Here is a 23,277-nt window from a genome sequence, read left to right on the forward strand (position 1 = left end):
ACCTTAAGAAAACTCATCATGCTGCTTTTCTGGAATAAGATTTTGGAAAAGCCTGTATGAGTTCTGAATAAGTATTTTGGTCCCAGGAAGTAAATAAAGGAAGGAATCTGCAGTATTTCAGTCACAATTCTATTCATCTAGCAGCAACGCCAGTGTTTTGAAAACAAGCTGTTACAGCTGCCTGTATCAGCACTACAACCGTAGCTGACAGTGACAAGAAGTCTGAAGACTTAACAAATTGTAGCACATTCTTCAAAAACTGTCTAATTCACTGGTCTTTAACTGGTGGGTCATCCCCTTGGCTGCAGCCTAAGATAGTCACCACTAGAGACAATACCACCATATGTAGATATGCTAAACAACAGCAGTAGTAAGATGGCTCATGCATTGCATGCATTGGCTAAGTATGAGCCCTGATCTGAAAAGCTGAAGACAAATCTATCTGCTTATAAGCAGCACTGGTTATGGTGATTCTTACTATGGAAGTAACAACAAATAAGAAAGACAGGGGGAAATCATTGGGGGGGAAATACTTCAATGAGGGCAGTGAAGGTTCTGTATGAGTGTCTGGAGGGGGTTGGAAGATGGATGGCAGCTAGCAGATTGAGGTTGTATCCTGACAAGACAGAAGTACTGTTCTTGGGAGACAGGGGGCAGGCTGGTGTGGAGGACTCCCTGGTCCTGACTGGGGCAACTGTGCCCCTGAAGGACCAGGTGCGCAGTCTGGGAGTCATTTTGGACTCACAGCTGTCCATGGAGGAGCAGGTCAATTCTGTGTGCAGGGCAGCTGTCTACTAGCTCCATCTGGTATACAGGCTGAGACCTTACCTGCCCGCAGACTGTTTTGCCAGAGTGCATGCTCTGCTTGGACTACTGCAATGCGTTTTACGTGGGGCTGCCTTTGAAGGTGGCTTAGAAACTGCAATTAATGCAGAATGCAGCAGCTAGACTGGTGACTGGGAGTGGCTGCAAAGACCATATAACACCGGTCCTGAGAGACCCGCATTGGCTCCCAGTACGTTTCCGAGCACAATTCAAAGTATTGGTGCTGACCTTTAAAGCCCTAAACAGCCTCTGTCCTGTATACCTGAAGGAGTGTCTCCACCCACATCGTTCAGTCCTGACACTGAAGTCCTGCACTGAGGGCCTTCTGGCGGTTCCCTCACTGTGAGAAGTGAGGTTACAGGGAACCCGGCAGAGGGCCTTCTCAGTAGTGCCGTCTGCCCTCTGGAATGCCGTCCCAGCACATGTTAAGGAAATAAGCAACTATCTTACTTTTAAAAGACATCTGAAGGCAGTCCTGCTTAATGTTTAATGCTGTATTTTTTTTTAACATTCAGTTAGGAGTTGCCCAGAGTGGTTGGGGAAACCCAGCCAGATGAGTGGGGTATAAATAAATTATTGTTGTTGTTTTGTTGTTGCTGTTTTACAAAAGCTCATACACAGCTATTTTAGAGAAAATATGTATGTTGAAACATTGCCTTTTCTCTGAATTAGGAACCTTGATTTTAATTAAAAAATCAAATATAAAAAAGGATGCAGCAGCTTTATAACCTCAATCAAGTCCTCATAATCAAAGCCTAGGTTTTCTTCTGCATTATTTGAATACATGACTTACAAATTATCTATCCATTATTCTCCTCTAAACTGTAGCACATCAACTGAAGAAACACATGTCAAAACAAGGTCATCTGTTGGCCTCATCAAAAAGTCAGTCAATGGTCATCTAACTAATGGGGGATGTTGAATTCTGAATGCCAGAGAGGACAAAGATAACTGCTCTATTCTGATCAAACAAAACTACCAACATGCAGACAGCAGCTGATGAAAAATAAAGCCGGTCTTGTATTTTAGCTTGTGGACTCAGGATATGCACACTGTGTATCTAAGCTACCAGAGTTGAACCACCTGTTTCGCATGAGATAAAAGAAATTTAATTAATTTCTTCTAACAATAGTTTCATATTTGTTGCTGATTAAATGGTTCTATGTAAAGATGTAAAACAAGGTGTTCATAACTTCCAACTCATTTTCTTCATATCAGGAGGACCTATAGCTGACTTTCTGGCTTCTACTGAGTTAAAAAATGTAATATAACCAAAAGCACTTTTCAGAAGCAAAGGAAAACAGCCATTTTGAAACGTCATATGTATCAGTTTATACTAACTAATATTATTCTCGTTTCTTATAAAACAACAATAAAATTGTTGTTAGTAAAAGCATAACTACACATCCATTTTAAAACACAAATACACAACTGGAATAAAACATACAAACTGCATACTAATCAGCCTTAAAACCAACTAAATGTGCACAGGCCTGCAGAAGTGACGAAAATTTATAAACCCATACATATTTGATTAGATCTCAGCACATCACTGCTAGCCATCTGTATTCTAAAAAGTGTCCAATTTCTGAAGTGTGCAATTATGTGGAAGCATTTCTTATCACAGGTGACCAGATAATTACAAGTGGGGGATCAACTGGTCTTTGACTCGTGCGTCATCCACCACAAAATGGTGGCAACCTAAGCTGGTCACCACCAGAGGCAATAACACTATGTGTATACAGGGTAACCCAAAAGTAGGTAATACAGCTGAGCCTATGAAATTCATCACAACGGATTATATGGGTGCATATAACTGACACAAGACAAAGTAGCAGTTAAATTTCAGGCTGGCAGTTGGAAACTATAGTGGAGTCAGGTAAAAGGATTATTTTTCTTTACAGATATTGTGAATCGTGTCCTCCCTAAAAGAGGGCACGTGTTGCAGTGAGATCTGGAGACTGACCTCTTGGTTGTGTGTGGGTCCATTGGATAGCCCGATTGGGCCCACAGAGGCTGAGGAATAGGCCCCGCTTATGCTCCTCTGACCCTTCCGTCAGCTTGTTTGCTTGGAGGAAGCAGGCAAACCGAGCGAGGGAAGAGTCCCATGATTCAGAGGCTGGGGCAAATGGCAGCAGAGGCACGAGTGAAGCCATGGTTCCGATGCCGACGTGGAAGGCGATGGATGGAACACAGTGTTCTAGCCAGTACGGTTAGCTCTGAACTGGGTTCTGTTCAGTGATTTCGCTCAGTGTTTCAGCTCAGCATTTCAGCTCAGTGAGTGCCCGAATCTGGCTGTGCTCTGACGTCCATCCAATCCCACCTTCGTCGCCATTAAGTAGTGGGTTGACAAAGTAGACGACACAGAGATTTCTCCAAGTGGTTCTTTATAGTAAGCTTGAACTGAACTGAACAGCTCAGCCAGCCTGCCCGTTCGCATCCAGAGGTACCACTGGACACAATACCCCTGGTGGCCAGGGTGAGCACTTCAATACATAACACCCTTGATGCTGGGTTTCAATCTGGCTAATGGGGTTGCAGTCTAAACGGATCAAAGGACCTATATAAACCCATGCACGTGACCCAGAACTTCATCTTTCTGCTTGTGCATCGGAACACCCGCCCACCTCTCCCTAATTTTAGGGCCTTTTGTGATTGACCTTGCTATGCCATCGTGTGTCGTCTGTTGTTGGGATAGGGGCATGGCAGGAATTTTCCCACTTGGCTAACTGGCTGTTGCCATTTGGGTTTCGCCTGCTGCGTAGCAATTCGTCACAACTTGTAAGGTTGCGGATGGGCACTGGTTCGTGTGAAAGGGATGGGAGAACGATCTTGCCATCCCTATGTGAAGGATATTTCGTTAAAGGAATCCAGGGGCTCAACTTGGTTTGGCCAACCCCCGAAAAGGGGTTGTGCCCATGCCTGAGTCCAGGGGAGCATCTAGGGAGTGAACAGAGTTTGCTCCCAGCCTTTTCACCTTCTTCAGGTCTTCACCCTTGGTTGACTATGATAGAGCTCTGGGTCAGCGCTACCTGCAAGGGTGTAGGGAGCTAGTCGAACCAGAGCCTATGCAACCACTCACTTTTCTGTAATCAATAAAGTTGTGGCCTAAATTCTGCCAAAAACCAAAACTAAAATTTGAGTCAAATGTGTCTTTGTTTAGGAGGGAGGTCTCTGGGTCCGAACATGCAAATAATGAGAACTTGAGTCAAGAACAAAAGATGTGGATTCTAAAGCAGTATACAGTGGTACCTCGGGATGTGAACGGGATCCGTTACGGAGCCCCGTTCACATCCTGAACGCAACGTAAGCCGCAACGGCACGTGCGTGGGTTGCGTTTTGTATGCGCGAGCAGCGAAATCTGGAAGTAACGCACTCTGTTACTTCCGGGTTGCCATGGAGCGCAACTCGAATGCGCTCAACCTGAAGCACATTCAACCCGAGGTATGACTGTACCTACTCTGGGGCCTGTTTATACTAAAACAGCCAGCAACAGCAGTAGTAACTGGCTTATGTGAAGGGGCCATACACAATGTTTCCATAAAGAAAGAGAAGGCATTTTACAAAGGTTATTTATTTCAGGTTTACCAGAAAGGGGCTAACGTGGTGCTCATTCTCTTTGCATGCTCTTGCCTGTTGGCTTTTCAACAATAAAAAACAGAATTACATTTTTAACCTAATGTATGAAAATTGATACATGTTTTGTTATCAGTATCAAGGCTGTGTATCAGTAGCCACGACACGTGGCATCCAAGGGACTACTGGAATGGGCTTGCTATGCCAATGCATCATTTTAGATTTTAGCATCAATGGGAGGGATAGGTACAGTGAAAATGAACAAGTGTGGTCAAGCAGAATGGTTCCTAGCATATTATACTGTTTTACCCACAGTGAGTCAAGCTTCTGCTTCCACTGCAGCTGCTGAAACAGCACTTGAGAATTTTGATAAAAGACATAGTGTAAATAAATGACATTTATTCTAGATGAAAGATGTGTCAAAGCTCTTGGAAGATACTAAAAACAGAAATGTCTAATAATGCATTCAGATGGTAAACCTTTCCCATTTTGTCTATGGCAATACAGTGGTACCTCAGGTTACAGACGCTTCAGGTTACAGACTCCGTTAACCCAGAAATAGTACCTTGGGTTAAGAACTTTGCTCCAGGATGAGAACAGAAATCGCGTGGCGGTGGCGGCAGCAGGAGGCCCCATTAGCTAAAGTGGTACCTCGGGTTAAGAATAGTTTCAGGTTAAGAACGGACCTCCAGAACGAATTAAGTTCTTAACCCGCTGTATTCACATTCTGCCCCATAGGAATTGGATCATTTTTAAAGTATGGCTTACTTGCCAAAATAGGAGTAAAGTCTCCACGTAGTGTGCAAATAAAAAACACAAATCCTACTGAATCATTTAAGTGCCCAAGTTGCTTGCTCTCTAAAACATTTTGTATTTTCCCCAATACGATCCTGTTGCATGGAGGAAACATTTCCATGAGTTTGAACAAGCATTGTTCTTTGACATCCCATGATAGAACAAAAATATTTTGAAAGAAAATCTAAGCAAACCTAACCTAACCAGCAAAATAATCTACAATCAATTACAAATTTACTGTCTGTTATGTCTGCCAACTAATGAAGCTTATCAAATCACCAGAGACTCTCTTCCCCTTTAAATTGACAGATGAAGTGTGTGCACTCTTCTCAATTACTACCTTCAATCATTGATCTAGAATACTCATACTTTGCAGACAGCTGTTGTATAGTCAGTTGAAATCAGTAAGGGCCTTCATCAAGCTCTTAAGAGTTGTGTTAACATTGTAGGAGAAAAACTACAAGGAAAAAGTGGTTAAAAATCTTTGTGTCTGCTTGAATGTTTTAGTAACTCTGATTAATACTCTGAGGACCAGTCAAAATCTCAGAGGCTGGTTTTGAAATGTCTCCTTTTATATGTTTCTCTGTTCTGCACAAACCTCTTCTAACAGGATTCCTATTATGGATGGTGCATTATAGATTCCCACATATCTTGCTTAGAATAACACAAACCTTATTTTTACGTTTAAGGTTTCTACACAGATGAACATTGGCTATATTGAGTCAAAATACCTGCTAAACACTTATGCTTGCATATTTGCAATGTAACACAATGATTAAGTCTTTTGGGCATCTCAGTGGAGCAGCCAATTGTAGGATAGGGTATACACACTTCTGTGCTGGAGCAATGAGCTTTAGGGCTGGTCTCAATGATCCAAATTTATAATAAATGCAGCATTAGAATAAATGTAGGCCACAGAAGAGAAACATGGTAGAATTTATTTATCCCTGTTTTGCTACTGATCCAGATAACCAGTTGCTCAGAATAATTAAGTTATCTTGTGGTGCTGTAAATGCATAATAACCCAATTCTATGTATGAACCAAGTACCACCAAGCTCAATATCAGTTACTCTCAAAATGTGAAAAGTATTAAAGTCTAAGTGTGTGGTCTGTTTTCTATTTTTGGCAAAAGACCATTTGACTATGTAAATCCTTTTTGAACACCATTGCTCCTGCCATACTGTCTTCTTCCTCCTTAAGTCTATCCAATCCACCATCATAATGTAGCCTATCATAGAAAATATAGTTTCAGAGCATCATAAACAATCCTTTTCAGACTCAGTGTTCCAGTCACTGTAATATTCCTTAATACAGGCATTTAAAAGCATTCAGCATTTAAAGGATCTAGGAATTTTAAGATCAGGTTCCTAAAGTAACCCCATAGGTAAAGGCTTTATTTAAAAAGTAAAAACTTTATTAAAAAAGTAAAAACCCCTTATGTAGAGTAACACCAGGTCATTTAAGTTTACTAGAAATGTCACGAAGGAAGCCAAGGTTCTTTTCTGTATGATCATGCACACATTGTGCAACAATGCACTGTGTGGAAACCATAAACCTATTAACAAAAAAGTCACTGTCCGTTCAAACAAACTTCCGGGTCAAAGACTGTGCTTGATTAATCAAACCCATCCCAAATGTTTGCTCTGGTATATTTCCCTGCAATGATGGCCCAAAACTACTACAATGCCCAGAACCAAGTCTTTAGGCTGACATACATAAATGCTAGAAGATTCTGAACAGTTTTCTACTCGCCTCAAAATGTCCTACTGCTTCTAACAATGATTTTATAATAGGTTTAAGACCTCTTGGCTGGTACAATTCTAGGAAACTACTGCAGTGTCAGTGACCAGAAATGAAACTCTCTTGAAGTGGCTAGAAACAAAAAGCATGGCAGCCATGGAAGCAGCTGTTATACTTAGAAACTTCTGAGATAGCAGAACTTGGGAAGTGGGGAGGAAGGAGAGGAAACACTTGAGCAGCAGAAGCAAACAGAAACCAACATAAATGGAACATATGATTTCCATTCATGATTTGGCACTAACTCAGCTTGACGCAGGCATCAAGCTAGATACTCTGCAGTAGTCACCCAGCCTACGGAGCACATGGAATTGTATTAATTGTGCTTTCCATGAACTGAGGCAGATGAGAGATGGGAGCTCTGGGTAAACCAGCTTTCCCAACAGATTTCACCCAGTAGGAAGCAAACCTATCAAATTCTGACAGGCTGGAGGAAAGACCTCCTTTTAAATGCAGTTGACTACTTTCAATACTTAAGCATGAGTACTGTTTATGCATTCCAACTTTCTCAGAGGAGAACTTTTGCTTGAAACCTGTGATACATACGTTCTCCACATACATTGACCAACTCCTTTGACCAAAGAGGGCAGAGACTGTCAGAGGCAGACTTCTAGCTTTCAGGATCTACTCTTGCAGGTTCTACTCTTTTACCCACCAGCCAGAATCGGGTGTGCAAGGCATACACTTAGAGCAAAAGAATCCAGAGCCAGAACTAAACAGAGCTCACAATCCTTCCACTCCAGCTTACTGCACCTGCTCAATTTCTTCATTTCAATGGTACAATTAAGGGAGGAGGACACTATCCTTCAAAATACCCAGCTATCTACTGGTAGATCCCAGTCCATCTTGCCCATATGAGCTAAAAAAAGATTGCAAGGAACATTGATATGACATATTCTCATTAGTATCTTAAGCATGGTATATGTCAGGGTGGACTGGGCAACCTCTTGGCCTAATTTAATGTGGATGGCAAGGAGGGCAAAAGTAACAAAAAGACTGTGGCTTTTCCCATGTACCCTCAGCAGAAAAAAAGGTTGCCCACTCTTGATTTAGCAGACAGAGGTTGAATAAACAGGAAAACGGTTTTTGCTTATTTTGTTCAAAGGCTGTAACGCTTTTATCAGTAAATTAATCTGCTTGTGAGGGCACTGAGTTCAGAGTCCATAGGCAGATGAAATGCCACTTCTATGCATTATCTAAAAGGCTTAGATCAGCAAGAAAAACATTGGCCAGCTTCTTTTCCTTACAAATGCACAAGATCAGCTGTTTGTGCCAAAGCCAAAGAAAGGAAACCATCAAAGCCACATCACAGTAAGACCATATATCAGCTAGAGTTTTAATCGAGAATTGTTTAAGGCCAAATCCCAACAAGATACGACTCTTCTAAGAGATGAAACAGCAAGAAGGTTATTGGATGCCAGATGAGTTTATGGTAAATGTTACATCTGATGTCCGTATGGTTGCACTCAGTTGAGATTCCCCATTTCCCCCATCAGTAAGCACATGAATCTCTCCCTAAAAAGAGAGACCAGAATTTCAGAATAATGTCATGTGGACTGCAAAACCCTTTTAGCAAACAGATGTATACAGCAACATTTTCAACTGAACTTCGGCTTTAGTAAGCAATCATCCAACTTAAGGTACCTATGAATAAAATATAGTTTATAACTGGGAGCATACAAAGATGAGATTAGGCTGGGGGTGTGTGGAAATGCCTCTCCTCATAACTTTTCATTTTTAGATGAAAATGTGTGGGTTCTTAGGTTTAAGAACTAAAAATACTCATCTAAAAAGAGCTTAGTTGAGATTACCCTCAGATTCCAGGTGAGGCAGTGAAGGTTAAACAACTTGTAACTCTGGCTTCATCTATCCCAAACTGTCCAAGTCAGGCTTATGTGTTTAGTTGCCTTTACAAAACAACATTCTGCATAATAATAAGTAATAATTCTCAGAGGTATTCAAATTTTCTTTAAGTATCATATGTCATAGTTACAGTATTTGTTTTCCTGCATTAAAGTAAGGAATTACACAGTCTCTGTACTTTAACTAGACAGTATGTTTAGTGATAATAAAGTATGTTAAACAATACTATGAAATTTGCTTCAGCTGCAAATTGATTTTCCCCTCCATGTTACCAAGAATTAACTAAAGTAGTACTATATGAATACACACTGTACTTGTAAAGAAACTTGTGGAGTAGGGGATCTTTCTGTCAAATTGCAAAGGTTATGTTTGGTATAGCTATCAAAGGTCAGTAAAAGCATTGCAAAAAAGAGAGAGAATTATTTATATTGCTGAAAGGCATAAAGATGGAAAGGCCACAAATGTATAATCCAAAGATTGTGTATTCTGGATACTTACGCAGTGATAAAAATATTGGCCACTATCCAAAGAAACACACAACTATTTCTGCATGTCAAAGATGACTTTAAACATATGTTTCTCAAATAGCAGCCTCTGATACCACATGGCAAATCACTTTTGAATTGGTGGTTTTCAAAAGCAGTTCATGATATGGCAAAGGGATGTGCTGTTCAACAGAAAAGAATAGCAACGGTGACTTTCTGCTGGGTCACACCTGACTGGCTCAGAACATAAGCTATTCCACAAAAATAGACTTTTAAAAACTTTTTTTTTTGGGCACCAATCCATCATCCATAATCTTCTTTCTACCTATCCAGCTCTTCTAATCCTGTTCATTTACTGTCTCTACCTTTTAAACAATGCATATCCAGGTGGGGCAGCAGCAGAGCTCTGGCACAGGAAAACAGAGATGGGTGGAGATCTGAAATCTCCTCCCCACTCCAACAAAGATGCTGGCATGCCAGTAGATAAGGCAAAAGTAGTGCTTGAGAAAGTTATTCCAATGGCTCCTACATTGGTGAGTATTATGCGCTCTCAAAACTTGAATCAGGGCTTGATTCCAGTGAGCCTGGCATCTCAAAAAAGAGGTAAAAAAAAAAAGAGGGGGGGGAAGGCCTCATTAACCTTAGGTGCACTTGAAGAAGTGTAACCCACATGCATATGCTCCTTTAAGAATTATGCACATGCTCAGTAGCGAAGTGAAGTGTGGAGAGCTCCAGTATGGAGTAGGGAGTCTGTAGTAAGAAATATGATTTCATCCTCAGTAGAATTCGGAACTAGTAGTTAGACAAGAGGCACACCTAGCTACCTCCTTTCTGTAAAGTCCTGAAACCCTAGGATCAGGGTTTGGCAGTTTCCCTTTCCTTTCTGGAGCTATTAGCAGCCATATGGAGAATACCACTTTGGGATTACAAGATAGCTCTTCCTTTTTGTGGCTAGCAAGAACAGCTTAAAGCTTAAAGACCAAACTGCATAAGAGAACTTTTGGAATTGAGTGTGAAGCCAGTAAAAGAGATTTCATGGCAACAGTCTGGAAGAAAGAACCTTAGTGGCCAGTAATCTAATGTTTATTTTATCAAGGTATTTATAGTGTCGGACACGACTAAACGACAAAAATACAGAATTTATAATGAAAACTTACCTTTCCTCTGTGCTTTCCAGGCACAGTCCACATTTTAAAATTCTGGGTCAAAGAGCTCCCCCCCCCCCGCTGGAGCTTTCTCTGTGAAGCCCCACTCTTTCAAGCTGAATCGGAGCAAACAACAATCCACAGAAACCCTGAATTGTTGTTTGTTGTGCTTCAGCTTTAAAGAATGAGTTTTCAAAGGGAAAGCTCTGGGGCAAAAAAGTGAGCACTTGGAAATAGAGCTTTAAAGCACAGGTCTGTGCTTGGAAAGCCGGGGTGGGGGTGGGGGGAGGCAAGTGTGGATAAGCCTTAAGACAGGATATTGCTTGATGTATGCACCTTACATGTCTTTGCATCAGTCCTTTGTTGCTAGTGCCTCCAGAGACCCTAAATAAATAATATTGTTGAAAATACATAAAAACAGAATAAAGTTTTATAAAGGATTACTTCAGAAACCAGCAATCTTGAGCTGCTGTGATATAATGGCTGGCACAATAAACTTTCAGAATAATTGCAGAGTGTGGTTTCAATGGTTGCTTGCTTTGATGGCTTCTTTTAGACAGTTTCACAGAGTATAGGTGTTGCTCCTCCACATGCAGCTGCTGGGTGACCTTGGGCCAGTCACACTTCTTTGAAGTCTCTCAGCCCCACTCACCTCACAGAGTGTTTGTTGTGGGGGAGGAAGGGAAAGGAGAATATTAGCCGCTTTGAGACTCCTTAAAGGGAGTGAAAGGCGGGATATCAAATCCAAACTCTTCTTCTTCTTCTTCTTCTTCTTCAGTAGCAGTAGCTATTCTCTGCGAATGGTCAACCAAGACAGCACAACTCTAGTGACCAGATACTGGGGAGAAAAATAAGGGATAGTTTTCTCCAGAATGATCTGCTTTAGAATTTCACATAGCATCTGACTCATCAGTGGTGGAGAAGTGATGGCTTAACCCAGCAAGCCATTTCTTACCATATGAAGCCTTCCCATCCAAGCACATCTGTAGCACGGCCTTTTGTGGAGCAGGGATTGGGTATGGGTGGAATGGTTGAGGAGCTAATAACAGCCCGTAAGCTGTTATTGGGGACCATTTGCCTGCCACAGAGACACCATTATCTAAAAGATGTGTCTGCCCCATTTGCCATACACAGCATGCAACTGTAGCATTTACAGCCCAAGCTACTATTTGTACTGCAACAACTGGGTAAGCTGGCTAACACTTCCCAGCCCTAATAGAAGGGGAGGGGGTAGCATTTACGTCAACAGTATCTTGTAGCAAATAAGTATGCGTTAAGTATCACACCCACAGAATTAAATAGCGTATTTTTAGTGCAAGTGTGGTGTTTGAATTAATCACATCTGTCACACACAGCTATCTAGAAGCACTGACCTCACTACACAGAAGAGCAAGGAGAAAATCCACAGGTAACTTTATTTTTTAAAAGCAAGCAATGATTCCCATTAATGTTAAACAAATCAACAAAATAAATAAATCGTAGGTTTAAAAACCGAAACATGCTTTGCAAGTCCGTAATTTAAGTTTTAACTCAGCAATAACAACAACAATAATTTGATAGCAACTTCGAGTGTCCAAAGCATTTCACATGCATTATCTGGTTGTAATCCTTATAGCAACACTGTAATGTAAGCCTGTATTATCCCACTTATTGCAGATGGAAAGAACTGTGATTGAGAGAGAACGACATCACAGCAGAGAAGAGATTTGAAAATGGGGACTCACAGTTCAGTCTCGAAGTCACTATGCCACTTTCAACTATTTCAGACATAATTTTGCCATGTATAGCTCATTTGTGCTCTACAACTAACCGGTCTGTGATATTATTAAAACAACCTCTAGTTATTTAAGCTGGCAATTTGCACTGAATACATTGCATTGAATATCTTTGTGGTAAGTATACTCTGAGAATTAAGGAGAATTACATGGCTTCTCTGAAGTTGAAAAAGAGATGGTAACCTGCACACACAGCTGAGAGTGAATTTTCCACAGTGAAATAATCCTTTCCTTCATACCAGCCAACACTTGACTGTGGACTCAGCTGCTATGCTGAGCCAGTCAGTGTGGGAGGCAACACTGGATGACATCCTTGTCTACAGAACATTCAATTTGCTGGTATTTAGGATCTGTAGGAAGCTAAGCATAAGCTTTCAGCTCTGTGACCCTTTTCAGTTCTTCACAGCAAAATGCTTTTCCTAGTTGACACAGATTGGGAACTTTTGAGACTTCATTTTTAAGCTTTAATTAAACTGCATTTAATGTTTCATGTGTTGAGATATACCATCCAGACAATGCAATTATACCAGGATATAAATGAAATAAAGTTAGTAAATTCTACTTCTAGGTTCATTCTGACAGTGATTTCTTCTCCGCTGCCTAAAATGAATGCCTATAAGATACAGTGCTACTGGGAATGTTTTGACCAAGCTAACGTGTCCCTTTATTCATAGGCCAAGAGAACTGTGAGTAGGAAATCAGAAAACAAATAGCATAGAAGCAGCCTCAAACAACAGTTGTACAGCTCAGTAAAACTCTGTGGAAACAGCAGAGGCAGCCTGCTCCTATGACTGTCAATCCAAACAAGTTCAATGTGACTTACTCCCAAATACATGTGTACAAGACTGCCGACTTTTACGTAAACTGTTCAAAAAACTTAAAGGTTGGACAAAACATACTTTTTCTATTAAAAATGTATGTTCCTATTCACAAGCCACTGTATAACAATAGGGTAAATTGTCACTTCAACACAATCCAACTTGTGAATTTATAATATTTTACATTTAGCTGAAACTTTAGATTCTTCTTTGACTGCTTTTAAGGTCTTTTAATTCTCTGGCAAATGATAAATTCAGAGGAGGTTGTTAATCACATGCATGTGGAAGAAAACCCATTTTATCTTATTAAAGCCACCACAGATTTTTATGTAAAATAGCAAAATGTGCATTTTAGCAGCGATAGAAGACCTAAGTAATATATATCACAGGTCCTCATTTTTATAAGTGCCCTAGAGTAAAACATTTTGCTTTCTCCCATGGAAGTTGGGGCTCAACACCATGTTACACATCAATACATATACAAATATTACTGCTAAGTGAAGCGATATTGAGAGGAGGCAATATACAATATGAAGAGTTCCTAGATGTATCAGTGTGCTGCTTTTCATTGTAACTTCCCCAACCTCAAGCTCATACCCTCCAGCACGTTGAGGTGTAAACCCGGGACGTGCGTCTTCCAGGTTCGCACTGCCATGCGAGTCACATGACCTGCACAAGATCATAGCCCCCCCCGTGTATTTTTCTGTAGAAAATTTGAGGCACCAAAAATGGCCACCATGCTCTCTCTCACACAAAAAACCAGGTAACCAGAACCATTGAGGTGGGTATGCAAGCTGTGTGCTTTCAGACTGAGTGTTTGTATGTGCATTGTATGGATTTGATAGGAAGAAAAGCAGTGGGCGAAGGGAGTTACAGGAAGAAAGCAGTGGGCGAAGGGAAGGTTAAGAACTTGCTAGCAGCTTCTCCATACAAATGTCCTTCTCACAACAGCACTTTGCCTAGAAATGGTAATCCAGGCTGCACGCACTCACATACAGCATGTACTTCAGTCCTTTTTGAGAAATAAAGCAACAGTTTACTTTGCACGCACTTCTTAAAAAGGAGGAAGGTGCACTAGTAGGGTTTGACATGGCAGTCGCTATATTGGTCGAAAGCTGCCAACGGGCTTGTCAGCTATTATTTGAAGCCAAGAATGGCAATGTGTAGGTGGCAGCTTATCTCTTTTTATTTCATGAAGGCAGGGGCAAAGGCTGCTTGCCCTCTAGGCCTGCAGCAATTAGGTGCACAACTACTGGCACAGCATAGCTCTCTTACTGGCTGCCTGTTAGCTCTGTAGGACTTTCCCACCAGGAATACACTCAGTGGTAAGAGGCAAAGGTCGCTGCCTAGGAAGGTTGCCTGTGACTGTGTCTTGCCAGATGCAAAAACAAGGGAATTCAAGCTGGTGAGACTTGAAAGACTGGCTTGCTACCTCTTTTGCACAAATTCGTGTGAACGGACTTAGGCTTCTTCACCACTGCTGTTACTTAATTTCGTTTCTTTTTTAAAAATTTCCTTAAAAATAAGCTCTGAATATTTCACATATACAGAAACTTTACATCATGCTAAATGTTACATTTAAGAATTCCATGTTGTTGTTGTTTTAGAAAAACAAAAGCTTATTTCATAGTGTGAGGACCAATGTAGCATAAGCAGATATCTGCTCATGAAACAGAGGTTATTCCTCCTCTCCCCCTACAATAGCTACATGGGAGCCCTATGGAGCAGATTTTGAGGGGACATGGTGGAGCTGGAGGAGCGAGAAGAGAAACTGGAAGTCCTGCAATGCATGCAGATTTCCACTGCGCAAACAGGCAGACATCACTGAATGTTGCCCACAGTTTCACAATAGCTGAACTAATTTGTTTTGTAATCAGCATATGCATCAAACCAACTGATCATTGAAGAATGTTTCTGTTCTACTAACTCCCCCCCCTGCTGAACAATAAAAATGTTGTTCTAACAAAGTTAATGTTTGCAAAGAAAAAAAATACTTGACCATATGACTTTTTTGTTTTTTTAAAAAAATAATTTTAAGTAACAAAACATATCCATAGAAGGAAAGCAGTGTTTAGTAGTAGTACAGAAAAGAAAGAAAAATAGCGATAGATGGCTGTAGTTTTAGACATTCCAAAGGCAACCCTACAAAAGTGTCTCTCTAAAAAGTTCCATGAGTAATGGAGGGTGTAAATATGTTCAATTGTCTTAACCAAGCCAATAAAAGAATGCCATGTCGTACAGAAGGTGTGAGTCTATAAGCATGTCCATAAGCATGATGTTGCATACTTGAGAAATCCATGCTTCAAAAAGATTTGCATTTAAAGTTCTCCATTTTTTGAAAGCACTAATCTAGCTGAGGCTAATAAATGGAGGATGAGGTCTTTATTGGTTATCTTCTTAATCTGAGGAGTAAAATATGATAGTAGGGCTAATTTGGGTCTAGTTATAGTGATTGCACCATCATGAGCCTGGTTCTGGCTGGGGAGGGTGGGATATAAATTAAAAAAATATTTATTTATTTATTATTATTAGATTATTATTTTGAAAAACTTTCTCCTAAAAGGGAATAATTTTTTGATAAAACCACATTTGTACAAGAGAGCCGGGTAAATGGCATTCCCACCAGCAAAGGTTGGATGTTTTATGATTCAGTCTATAATCTGGCTGGGCACATGTAGCAGTGGTGTACTATTTTTAAAGCATTTTATTGAGTTCTAATTGAGATTTATTCCAAAGTTGTTCCTTTTAACAGTTGGCAGTATTTGATCAGGCAACTATCCATCCCCCCCCCCGTCTTTTTTCTTGACTGGTCAACTGACCTATCATGTATGGCACACTAGTATTCCAGTATGAACAAGTCAGGGAACAGGGGCAGTTTTACCATGAAACAACGTAAAGCAAGTTTTATCAACTAACCCAGCAGTTTCCACAAGCTCATTTGTGAAAGAAATGAGTTCTAAGCTGGAGCAGTTGATGATGGACCTCAAGTGGGCTGCATGTGTAATTCTCGTATGTTCTGTAAATACAGATCTACTGCAGTCTCGTGTAGGATTCCCTTATTGTCCTGAAAAACTATTTACTTTATCCCCATAAAATTGAATGGATACCATACTTGCCTAAAATAAGAGGAATGAATTCGGGAAACTACTTTGGAAAGAGCAAAACTTGTTCCTGACCGCAGAACAAACATCCCGAGTGAAAAGGATGTTGCTATGAATTTACTTTATCCCAGAGAACTCAATGAAAGTCACTAAGAATCAAACCTGCTTCTTTATCACAGCTCCAATTTGTGGTCAGAAAACAGGTGACGCAACACCCAAAAGAGTTCTGAGTGTCACCGATAAACACACAAGTTAAACTAATTAAGTTAAGAGTCACAAGTGAATGTTCGCTTACATGTTCTTCAGAACAACAACAAAAAACCAAACACCTGAACATCTGTTTCAGTGCTTTTAGGAATCTTGATACCCACAGCAAATACCAGAACATAAGAGCTATCCATTTAAAATGAATTAACCAACAGATACTTCACAGTTAATAGGAATCTGCACACACAGTGCCTTACTGTATTTTGTTTCTTTTTTCTTGTTCTTACCTATTCAGAGAAACTGTTTCCATGACCAATTATCGGAGAAAACACAAAGAGGCGGTGGTTAGCTTTTAGCAGCTAGAAGCATTTCGCTCATGTTGAAAATCACAGATAATGTTTTCTCTTGGTATAATGTAAAATCAAATGGCTGATTGCTCAAGCACTCTCTTGTCAAGTGCTATTACAACTGGAAAAAAACATCCTCTAAAACTGATGTCACACTGTTTCACAACTATGGTGTTTCCCAACTAAGAGGAAAGGCCAGGACAACACAACCACGATGCAAAACTAGAAACCTGGCAAATCTGCCCCAGTCAAGACTTTTTGCAACATGCAATACTACCAAAGGTAACGTATATGCTATGTTTATAAGCAGTACTACAGTTCTTTAATGCTATCACACAACACCACATGACAGTGAAAGAACTGAAAAGTAATTACATGAGCTGACATTTGATCAGGATCCCAGATTAAGATTTCATACCTTTACAGAAAAAGCTCTTGAATCTTTAGGAGCAACAGATGATCATTAACAACGTGAATGGTAGACCCTTCCAAGAGGAAGCAGAGACGTTCCTAATTCAACTCACTTTAAAGTCAGAAGGGAAGAGTGCTGCTAACTGAATCACTGCATTACTTCCGGCAGCTTTGTCTCAGAATACTCCTGTACATGTGTAATGACCTAGCATGACCCTGCTTAACTTGCAGGATCATCACAGCCTGGCAACTACAGCTACAGACTATACTCTTCAGCACCCTTTAGGACAACTTCCGAATGCTTCTCTAAAGCGATTACTCAGAGTTACAAATCACAGACCCAAATATGCACATGAAATTTCCCAAAGGTTTAGATGTGGTTTTTATATACCCTTTTATGAGACCTTATATCAGGTGTGAATTTCTGGAATCTGGCCACTTCTAAACTAGCTTACCTCTGGCCTTTGCTTCTTTAAAGAACTCACATAAAAAAACAAGTTGAGAGTACATATCTTTCACCACAAGGATTCTTCTTGCACTTTGTTCTAGATCAGTGTTTCACAACCTTTTCCTGACCATAGCCCCCTTCTGATCTAGTTTCCTTTCTGTGGGCCCCCCATGCGTGTAGCCGGGCGGGGGGGCAGGGGGCAGCTGCCCCTCCAATAAGTAAAATACAAATCTGAGGTTCAGACCCCCCCCTAACAGAAGTCTGTCCACCCTAACAACCCCCCAGGGGGCTATATGGCTGCTGGTTGGGAAACACAGCTCTAGATGAAGATACTCTACTAAAAAAGATAAATTTATCTGAGATAACCCAAAAAAATCCAAGTCATCAGCTGGCAAGATTTCTGTCTGGAGAAAAGGATAGTAAGCAAGGCTAACTGAGTCCATAGGTGAACTTCAACATCTACAACAGGATGGTCTGAAGAAGCAAATAAACCACTAATCTTACTAAAAATACATACTGTCAACAGTGCTTTAAAAAAATTGTTTTTCAAGTAATACACACGGTTCACACAGCATCAGCTTGTGATCCACTAAAGACAAAAACAGAGATGGAGGATGTGCCTGGATGGCTACACCTCACTTGGCTGATCTTCTCCTACCTCACGGATAGTTGCTGAAATTGTACCAAGGGGTGTGTACATGCAAATTTGTGTATGTAAAACTGATTGTTCATACATTCTTCCTCATTTTCTGTTTTCATACATTCATCTTCTGAAGAAGGAAAAACCAATCAAAGGTTAGAACAGGGGTAGGCAACCTAAGGCCCATGGGCCACAAGCAGCCCATGGGGGTCATTTAACCGGTCCACAAGCTGCCCCTGAACTGAGACGCCTGCTTGGCGAGTCCCCGCACGCTGCGCTAAACCGGCACAGCGCAGCACAGGGACTCGCTTCCATGCCGCTGGAAATCGGGGCTGTGCAGACGCTGGAAATTGTGGGCACTCGGGCGAACGCGCAATCCAGCCCACAGAGGGATCTCCACTGGAGTGAACCGGCCCAGGCAATGTAAACCTTGCCAACCCCTGGGTTAGAAGGATATAGTGCTTCAGAGACTATAGAATTAAGGGATTTGCAACTGAACTATTAAAGGTTCTTCATTTCCAGCAGCCTAATAGCCAGTGTTGTTAGCATTTCATCTAGGAGACTGTAGGCTGGTTCAGAAGGAGCAATCTCAACTAAATAAACCATAGTTTATTAAGCTGAGAGTTGGGCCAGGCACTCCTGCCTCCTTCACTCTGTTACTGGAACTAAAAATTTCCAGGATTTATTACACCATAGTTTTTATCCGATTTTATATTATGGCAAGTACACCCAGATTAAAACACAATTTCCTGGTTGGAATGTAGAGGGAAATGATTTCATAAACTTAGAAGACCCCAATTCTGGCATGAATGCAAAGAGAGAAGAGAAAATGCAAGCTCAATGAAAAGCCAAGATAGTTATTTCTGAAACAGCCCTGTATGACCTGCCTAAGTAACTGGAAATGAAATTTACTAGCTTCTCTTTATTCCTGCAAATTCGAACAATTTAAAAACACAGGTGCCATGTACCACTGTATAGAAGGAAGTCTGCGGTATCTGCCATACTGTGAAACCTTTTGAAATAGTAAAAGTTGAAATCTGAGACATCTTTAAATATATTTATATATAAGCTTTAAAGTTATTGGAATTTGACAAGCAACTCTAAAAACTATTAGCAATAACCCATAAGGAATTTGTGATATTGCATAATGCAGTACCAACTTAAACACCCTAAACACCAGGCCAGTAACTTACTGTTGCCAGAAATGAGGGCAATATATGGCTGTTGCATTTTTCCATCCTACATGCATGCATATTTATGCATGCATGCATAAAGTACTTTTTTTATTTGAAGAATATGGCTAGATATCTTTTCAAAATGAGAGCAAGCGCATCAAGTGATACTGAGGGCAATCCTAGTAGTAATTTGGAATCGCTGTCCGAACAACCTGGAGAAGACTCGTTTAATTCGACACCAGTAGCAAGCCCAGGCAAACCTCCAAAAAAGAAAGTTTGTCAACAATATGTGGATAGATATCCGAGTTGGTTTCACATGGACTGGAGATGAAAACATCTGTCAGCCTATGCGTTTGATCTGTGGTGAGAAGCTTTCCAGTTCCAATATGGCCCCAAACAAGATGAAAAAATATTGGTGAGCAATTTTTTGTTCTGAAAATGTGGCTCAGATAAAAAAGTTTGAGATCCACTGGCCTAGAGGGGCACGTCTCCATTTTTTTCTTGATGAGCCACCTCTCCATGGAAGACAACTGCAGAGCTGTCTCCACCTCCCAATCCTCTGTCACTTCAGATCTTGCCCTGGAGCCCTCCTTGTCCATAGTTTCTCTTCTATGAGCAGTGAAGAGGAAGCCTCTGGAACTCCTACAACAGCACGGCCAGATATGTCCAGAGGCGGGGGCTGCAGGCTCTGTCAACTGGACTCTACTCCCATTCAACATCCTCTTCCTCAAGTGCCTGCCACTCCTGGTCTTAATCAAGAGTATTCTGAGAGAAACATGACAACTGCTTTGTCTGATAGTGATGAAGTGATCACCTGTTACATTCTGGATATTATTTAAACCACAAGCTGACTCTTGGCTGTGAGTCCTGGAAGATCTGCTCCCTGCCTTGCAGGCCTTTTCCTACATGGCCTGGGAAGATGGGACTCTGACTGACTCCAGTTACAAAAATTGAAGCTGTTGAACAGACCCTTGAGTGGGAATATTGTTTAGCGGTTTTGGGGAGGAGGGGGTTGTTGTTACTAATATCAATATTAATTTCTGGATCTTTACTTTAAATCTTATTATGTGGAAATTGTTTAATTTGGTTGTGTACTTTTGATGTTTTATTTACTGTTTATGACTACTTTTGTTATGTTTGTAATTACAGTGGTACCTCGGGTTACAAACACTTCGGGTCACAGACTCTGCTAACCCGGAAGTAGTACCTTGGGTTAAGAACTTTACCTCAGGTTGGGTCTTTAGTGTTAACAAACAAACAATAAAACATATATTGGTCTTAAGAAAATTATGTGTCTATGGTTATTCCTGTGTATAATTCGGCATTTGTGTTTTTTTGTTTTTTCTTGCTGTAGCAATAAAAATTTAAAAAAATAAAAAAATAAGAACTTTACCTCAGGATGAGAACAGAAATCGCGCGGCGGTGGCAGGCCCCATTAGCTAAAGTCGTACCTCAGGTTAAGAACAATATCAGGTTAAGGACAGACCACCGGAACAAATTAAGTTCATAACCAGAGGTACCACTGTATGCATTTTTTAATGCTATAAGCTGCCTTGAGAGTATATTTGAACTATGGAAAAGCGGCATACAAATAAATACATAATTTTAAGTACTATACAAAAAGGAGAAGCCTAGACTACACATACTTTTTCTCAACTGTGTTTAAATTCTGTAAAATTCAATCATTTGAAGCAATAAAACTTATTCTCTGAGTGAAGAAGATTCCCTGAGAACAAATGACAATAAACTAAATCCTTCATAATTCATTTTGTTTCAAGCACCACATATAATCAAGTCTTCCTGAAAGGAACATAAAATATGTCAATTACAAAAAAGATCTGGTAGAAGAGGGCAGTTCTGCCAAGAAGAAATATTCACCCAAGACACTTAGCATATTCCCCAAGGCAAGCTCCCTAAATCTTTCTCCTCTTAAAATAATAGTAAAATAATTTTTAACAAAATAAGTCATGGAATAACTCATCTTATGAATCTTTTCCGATCAGTAAATGCAGGCAACCAGCTCTGGAGGGATGAGCTTTATCTGGATGCCCTTGCCATAAGAGGCACAGCCTTCCCAACAGTGGCACCATGGTTATGGAATGCTCTTGTGTGGTACTTACATTTTTGGTACCAGTTGAAACCTTGTTTTTACCAAGCCTGTTAACACCTTTCACATGCACCAGGTTGCTCCCAAGATTGAGGGGGCCCGGCACATGTGTTGTGCACAGCATGTGTGTGGTGTCAAATGCGTTACACATTGCAATAGAGGCGGCCAAGCACTCTTGAGGAGCCGGCCACTGGACCAGACATGACATCACATGCACACAAGGAGCACAGGGTCACCTCAACATTAAGATGGCCCAGCCCCCTTAAAACAAATATTGAGGGGGCTGAGGTGCTTTCAGTCTCCTAGAGTTGGTACACCTGACACCTTCACGTGCTCTGAAACTGGTTCAATGTTGCATTAAGTGGATTTTATGTCACTGTGGGTTTTTTATGAACTGTATTTTACTGATATTTGTAAATCACCCCCTATATATTACATTGGTTAAACAGAACATAATTGTACAGTGTTCCGTGTGCTGGAAGATGCATACATGCTACCTAGAACAGCTTCAAAACAATCACCAAACTCACAATAACTATGCCACTCAAGTGTGTATTTTTGTGAACATGGTTTCAGACTCACTTGAAGGTGTGGTAGAATCCACACAACCTCCAGTGATCTGTCACTATTTAGTGCCCTATTCTTGTCCTCACCTCTCTCAAAGCATGTAATCAAGGAGGTATAAGCTATCTTAAACCATCATACCATTGGTATGGCAGAAGTCTCATATCACTGTGAAGTAGTATCATGCCCATTGGCACATTCTCACTAAGGAACACCAACAGGCTGCTGCTCCTGATTGTAACCATCACAAATATTTCCAGGAAAAGAAAGATAGCAACCACTTGCCACATTACCATGATAGATAAAAACCACTCCCAGAAAAATATAATTTCTTTCAACACTCACCTGGAATATTTCAAAAAATGCACCCCTTTTGTGGGAGATGAATGGCCCTGTGAGAGCGGCTGAGCATTTTCAACTCTGTAGTGATTTTCAGCTCTGAACATAGGCTTAATTCAACTGAAGCCCTCAACATTTGTAACTCAATGTATAGTTGAAGTCACTGATTTATGTTCTCTTTAACAACCCTTGAATGTGACAAAATATAGAGCAGCACAAAATAATCGTACCCATGTTTGCTCAGAAGCAAGCCCCACTGATTTCAGTGGTGTAGTGGTTATAGAGTCAGATTGGGGCTGGAGAGACTCAGGTTTTCATCCCCATTCATCCCCAAAAGCCATGGGGCAATTTTGGGCTGGTCACTATCCTGGCCTAATCTACCTCACAGGGTTGTTGCAAAGATAAAGGGGAAAGCAATGTATACCACCTTCAGCTTCTTGGGAGAAAGGCAGGCTCCAACAGTAGAAAATACATTTTTAAAGTGTGTTTAGAACTGCAATTATTGATGCAAAGACAGACATTTGTCTTCATAATGGCTGGGTTTTTGTTAAATGAATAATGAAAATGCATTAGAAAGGTATTGTGTGAGGAAAAAATGGAGGAGGCATTGAGATGCTGCAAATATATGGAACAAGTAATGTCTTTTAAATGATTCTGCTGCCAGTTTCATATTGTAAGAACTGTGTGGTTAAGGAGTTAAACAACTTTAAATTCCACATTCAAATGAATAAGATGTTAATTTGAATTCTGTGAAGGACAGATGGCATTGCAGTAAGATTTTTTTTCTTTTTTGAAAGTCAAATAAATGAGCTATGGAATATAAAGGCTCCTAAAATGACAACATACACTGGAAACAAA

General features: G+C 40.6%; 1 protein-coding gene and 1 long non-coding RNA gene across 14 annotated transcripts in view; one reads left to right on the forward strand and one right to left on the reverse strand.

The window, feature by feature from the left end:
* IQSEC1 (IQ motif and Sec7 domain ArfGEF 1) overlaps window positions 1-23,277 on the reverse strand; it is a 318,662-nt gene that overhangs the window by 48,877 nt on the left and 246,508 nt on the right. The window lies entirely within an intron of this gene.
* LOC309526091 lies at window positions 9,733-15,007 on the forward strand. Its single transcript, XR_014216655.1, has 3 exons — window positions 9,733-9,875; window positions 11,843-11,895; window positions 12,144-15,007. It is a non-coding gene; the product is annotated as an uncharacterized lncRNA (long non-coding RNA).

Source organism: Podarcis vaucheri (genome assembly GCF_965113315.1).
Source record: "Podarcis vaucheri genome assembly, chromosome: 2".
NCBI lineage: Eukaryota > Metazoa > Chordata > Lepidosauria > Squamata > Lacertidae > Podarcis > Podarcis vaucheri.